The following is a 6,000-nucleotide window of genomic DNA, read 5'->3' as shown; positions in this document are numbered from 1 at the left end:
TTGCACCCTCATTCGATTGGGAATTGGCTACCAGGACTGGACTTGTTGCATTGATCCAGGAATTTTTGCAATACACACACTCGGACGCGAGTGGTGTGGAATTGTTTGTGTGTCAGGGATGGGCGCGTTTGTTCAGGATCCAGGAGCCTGTGTATCGGGAGTTTTTGCTGGAGTTCTACGCTACAGTTTCCTATGATCCTAGGAAGGCACTCGATGACAGGACAGCCTTTGCTTTCAGACTGGGAGGAGTGAGTCGGAAATGCAGCGTGATAGAGCTAGCTACTCGGGTTGGTATTTACACAGTCGATGAGACGAGGAGTGTTCACTTCCCGGTATTCCTTGCTGATTGTCTCATGGACCGGCCGGAGGACTATAATGAGAACACATTTTGGGCCGAGATTACGGGAGGAATTTATACACCATCTACCGCTCGAGGGGGGATGATTCGGTCTACTACTTACCGAATGTTGCACCGGTTGGTTTCTATGTCTCTCACGCATCACAAGAATAGTGAGAGAGTGCCTTCGACAGACCTGTATTTCCTATGGGCACTAGTTACTCCAGGGAGGCACCTGAACCTTCCAGTTGCTTTAGATGCATACTTGGGACGGAGGGCCAGGGGACTTAGGGGAGATAGCCCGATATGCGGAGGGCATTTTATCACACGGTTAGCTCGATCATACCAGCTGATGACACGTGAGATCACAAGATCGATGGTGTTTCACGACATGAGGCCGATGAGTCTTCAGCTATTGGAGTCGATGCGTGTATTAGAGCGGGGTGGAGATGGTGTTTTGAGGGTTCGAGCAGATGATGAGGCAGAAGCGGAGGGTGCTGCCGAGCCACAGCCGAGACGGGTCCAGCGGCGTCGACCTGCTCCTCGGGGAGCGCAGCAGGGACCTGAGCGGGAGATTGATATGCGCTACCTGGCTCAGGGCATTGACCGTCTTAGTGAGTATGTTGCACATGTGGACATGCAACAGCAGTGGTATGGGAATGCGTTGAACGCATTCTTTGCCCACCAGGGGTTTTAGTATTCGGTTCCCTTTCCACCACCATTCCAGTCACGATTTGATGGGGCCGGTACTTCTGGGACACAACCACATGATGATGGAGATGACGAGTGATTCTTTTTTATTTTGTTTTATTTGTTTTGTGTTATTTTTAGTTTAGTTTAGTTTTTAGTATTTGGTATGTAATTAAACTTTGATTTAGTTTGTTTTCCATGTTGATGCTCTTTGGTTGTTTAGATTTCTGCAGAATTTTCGCCCTTAGGAAGCTGGCAGTAAGTTCAGCAGCTAGGTCTGCCTGTTGCTAGAGAGAGCGGTATGAGAGTTGAAGATTATAGTCAAGACCCACAATTTGTCATAAGTGTGGGGTGCATATTTATTTCGTGAGCGATCGTTTTGAGGATTGGCATTTTCACAATGTTTTGACTCTTATGATATGGATGAGCAGTTCCCACACCATAGAGTTCTATTTTGACGCGAGGAAGAAGTATCGTCCCGGCTGCCACGACATGGTTGACACTTTCCTATGTCGTGGGGGGAGATTTTCATCGCAAGTAGAGGATGTCATTCTTGACGAGACGACGTGGTCGACATTTTCCCACGTCATGGTTATTATACATTGCATTTATTTGCAATATTTTGCACCACATTTTCGAAGATGGCGGTCTTGATTTTATTTTCGGCAAATTCAGAAGCAGCAGTTCCAGTTTTCAGTCTTTCGGCGATATTCAGAGCAGCTTGTAGCAGCCCCATTCGATCTCGCCACAACTACCCAGGGGAGTTTGTTCCTTTTTCTCCCTTTTTATGTTCTTAATTTGTTTTAGCATACAATGAGGGCATTGCATGAAATAAGTGTGGGGTAGGGGGTCGGTAAAAGTAAATTAAAATTAAGAAAAAAATGAAATTGCTAGAATTTGGAAAATTTAAAATTTTTAAAAACTTGAAATAATAGTTTAATTTAGAAAATCTAGTTATAATTTAAATTTTGCTAATATTGTATGAAATGATCCGATGAGAACTCAAATGTTTAGTTGAGCCAATACACGTTATAGTGCATTTGTGGCCTCCCTTATTTTAGTGAAATCATGAAACAAAAACACAACCCCGCTTGGTTTGAGGGATGCAATATGTTTAACAGCCTAAACCTGAAATGTATCCAAGAAAATTATTATCATTAACCAATAAAGGTTGAGGTTGAGCGCCTCTGCTTAAGCATGTAGGATTTGAGTGAAAAAAGTGAGTTACATGTGAAAAAAAAAAAAAAGAGAATTACGAAAAAAGTTTGAAGAATTTTGGAGAAAATAAAGTGAAGATCAAAAGATCAAAATTCTGAAGAAATCCAAAAAGTTGAAGATACCAAAAATCAAACAACAAGGTGGTGAATTCAAAGAAATCAAAGATCAAATTGCCAAAGAAATGAAGAATTCAAATAAAGCTCCATAGTGGTATCGGAAAATTGTAATTCTAGATTATGTATGCTTAGGTTGCTCAACTAAAAATACCTTGAGGTTAGGAGGTTTTCTGCGGATGGATTCGAAGGGTTGCATAAAATGAGCATTGTTCGGAAAAAGTAGGCGAGTGTTTATGATGATTGTGAGTATTTAAAATATGGGGGTACTTTAGGAAAATATTAGACACAAATGTACGCGTTGAGGTCTTGGCATAATGGCTGAGTTTTAAATGGATTGTTTAGTGCGATATTGGTAAAATAAAAGCAAATTTGCTTGGGGGCAAGCAAAGGCTAAGTGTGGGGTATTTTGATATGTGTATTTTTATATATATTTTTATACACTTTATCTTAATATTTTGGCCTTATTTATTCTATTTTAGAACTAAAAAGTACTCATAATACTTTGAATTATGTTTTGCAGCTATTTGTTGTCGATAAAGCACAAAAGAAAAGACTGAAGCGGAAACCGGGCTTAGAAGCTAAAAGAAAGAAAAAGAATGCTGAGGTAGCGAGTACGCCCCGCGTAATGAAATGGTACGCGCCGCGTACACCTTTGCACCGGATAGACTTGATCGCGTGATTATCTTGAGTACGCGCTGCGTAATCCTAAGTACGCCCAGCGTACTTAGGTCGGCCACAAAGACTATAAATGTCGATTTTTAGCTAACCAGGAAGGGGGATTCGACTTCTAACCTAATTTAGCCGACAATTAACTTCTGTTAAGCCGTTTTGAGGGTCTAGAAGGCGGCCGGAAGGCCGTTAAGCTAACGGGAGCGGAGATCGGAAGGATTGGAGAGCGGATACATGTCGGTTATCATATGGTTTGCTGACGTGACCATGTTTAGCATTCCATTGTGGTACTTTTCTGTATTTAGTTTCTGATTTAGGTGTAAAACCCTTTTACTTTGCGTTTAAGATTGAATGAAGCTTTGATTATTAGACTAATTGCTATATTAAATAGTTTATTTGTGTTTAATTTATCTTGCCAAGCTTGTTTAAAGATCCTCATGTGTTAATGATGATTATTTTCTGTTAATTGTTAAGTGAATTGAGTTGCTTGAACATCCGCTTGATTTGCTTGTCTCTTATGATTTTTGATGACCATCGAGATTATAAGACTAGAAATAACGAATGTGAAACTAGGATTAATTTGAGAATAAGTAAGTTAATGTGTGAGCCTTGTTTGATGACCATCAACAAGAGGTTAATTAAATGTCTAAATTGATTAACTATATTTACAAGTCTTGCTTGATACGAACTGAACACTAGGAAGCATGTTAGTTTAATCAACTAATCACTGTTTGAATTGACTTGTTTGCTAAAGGATTAGTTATAGTGAACATGAATCTAATCATTTTAGGAATCGGTGAACATTGAATAAATGAATTTGTGTATGCAATTGTCTATGTTTTTAAAGTGTAATTTATCTAAACCAAAGTACCTGAAGAGATTTGCTTTCCTGTTAGTTTATCGAGAGTTGTTAATTGTTAGTTTGAGATTTATTAAACCATTTTATTTATTATTTTCGTGTGACCTGTAACCTATAATCAAATATATTAAATTAATCCACCGTTCCCTGTGATCGACACCCGACTTACCTAAGCTATACTGTAATCTGACTAGGTACACTGCCTATAAGTGCATAGATAGTCTAAGTTTGTTAGGTTATAAATATTAAAATTAGTGGGTACTTTTGTGCACATCAGTAGCTCAAATCCTAGGTTGTCCTAAGATTGTCTCTACCCATATCAATCATAACAGGTTGCCTTATGCATACAAATTATACACAGAAAAGGATCAAATAGACTTTCGAATAATAGACTCTACCCTAAGACCACAACCAAACAAGAAACAGGAAATAAGGCCAAATTAATCATTCTGAGTCTATAAAACCCTAACCGTATACAATTTAGAAAACATACACGTAGCAAGATTCATACGATTATCACAACTCACATATCAGTATACATGGCTAATATATTGGGGAAACACTTACTTGGCTCGGCTGATCACGCGCGTTGCACTCTCTTCTTTTCCATGCTTTAAAAGTTCTAACTTTTTTTTATTATTTTGAAAGCAATTTTACCATTTCGTCAGTTTTAGTCCTGACACACCCGAGGGTGTGTCTGAATCCCTCAAACCAAGACTCTGATACCAACTTGTAATGACCCAATTTTCAAAAGAAAATTTTCATTTTTGATTAACCAAAATATTGTCCACGAACCATGAAATCCCAAATACAAATGTTTTCAAAATTCATATTAAGTACAATTTTATTTCAAATCATCAGAGTGTCCCATAGAAAACGCCTGAGAGAGTGTGCAATCCGCGTCATCAAGCCTTTCCTTTTCCCTTTGGCTCAGATGTACCTGAAACAAATCCACAAACTGTAAGCTAATGCTTAATGATTTCCCCAGAGCATATCACACATACAATCCACATAATACATATCATATTAGCCATAAAAGCTACATATACCACATAAGCCATGCATACAATATATAGGGATGTCGTGGGCTCGTCCCCAAGGTCTTACTCCAGGATGTCATGGGCTCCCCACACGGTCTTACACCTAAGTGTCATGGGCTCTCCACATGGTCTTACATCTGGTTTCCATGGGCTCTCCACATGGTCTTACATCTGGTGTCATGGGCTCTCCCATGGTCTTCCATACAAACATAACACATATACAACTAGCATACTTCCTAGCACATAATCAACTATCATACCTTGAATATAACTTCAGCTAGTGTACCATATATCATAAAATGGGCCGGCCTCGGTGCCTTAGACCCATTGGTATGGTGAGAAGACTCACCTCTCGAATGTTGAATTGATAAGCTGAGATCAGATATATCCCACACACCGCTCCTCCTCAACTGCATGTAGTCATCATGTGATTAACCCTGGTCAAAGTCAAGGTCAACAGTCCATCTTGACCTCAACTCGCTGATTGCATCTAGCAACTCGTCGAGTTCCTACGGAGTCCAGAAAACCTGAACAAACCCTAGCCAACTCGCCGAGTTGTTTCATCAACTTGACGAGTTCACTTGATATCAGTAGATGGGGAAACCCAATCTGACTCATCGAGTTGATAGGGCAACTCGTCGATCCCCCCTCCCTGTTTGCTTATTATGATGATTTCACCGAATGCAGGGATACCAGGGCTTAGATCTGAAACCCTAAGGTGTCCAGAGGGATAAAGTTTCCAACTTTACCCTCTAGAACCACTCTAAATGCTCCAAGACCCTTATCAAAGGTTGGAAAGTTCAAAAGTATTGCCATGCATTCTAAAACTTTAGGGATCTGGAATCCCTCCTTTCCAGAGGAGTTTCTAGTCCTCAAAACGTTCCAAAGATGGAGGCTTTATGGACATGCATGTCCAATGCATGTCTTTAAGTCAAAATGGCCAAACAGGAGAAATATACTCTAAAAACCCTTGCATGGCATCCTTGTTTAACCAAAAGCTATATCTAGCCCACATTGGGACTATTTTGCCCTGGAGACCCATAAAGTTGCAAACTTTATGAACCCCATGCA

Source organism: Lactuca sativa, chromosome 4 (genome assembly GCF_002870075.4).
Source record: "Lactuca sativa cultivar Salinas chromosome 4, Lsat_Salinas_v11, whole genome shotgun sequence".
Taxonomy (NCBI): domain Eukaryota; kingdom Viridiplantae; phylum Streptophyta; class Magnoliopsida; order Asterales; family Asteraceae; genus Lactuca; species Lactuca sativa.
The sequence above is the reverse complement of the archived record's forward strand: the minus strand, read 5'-3'. Positions refer to the sequence as shown.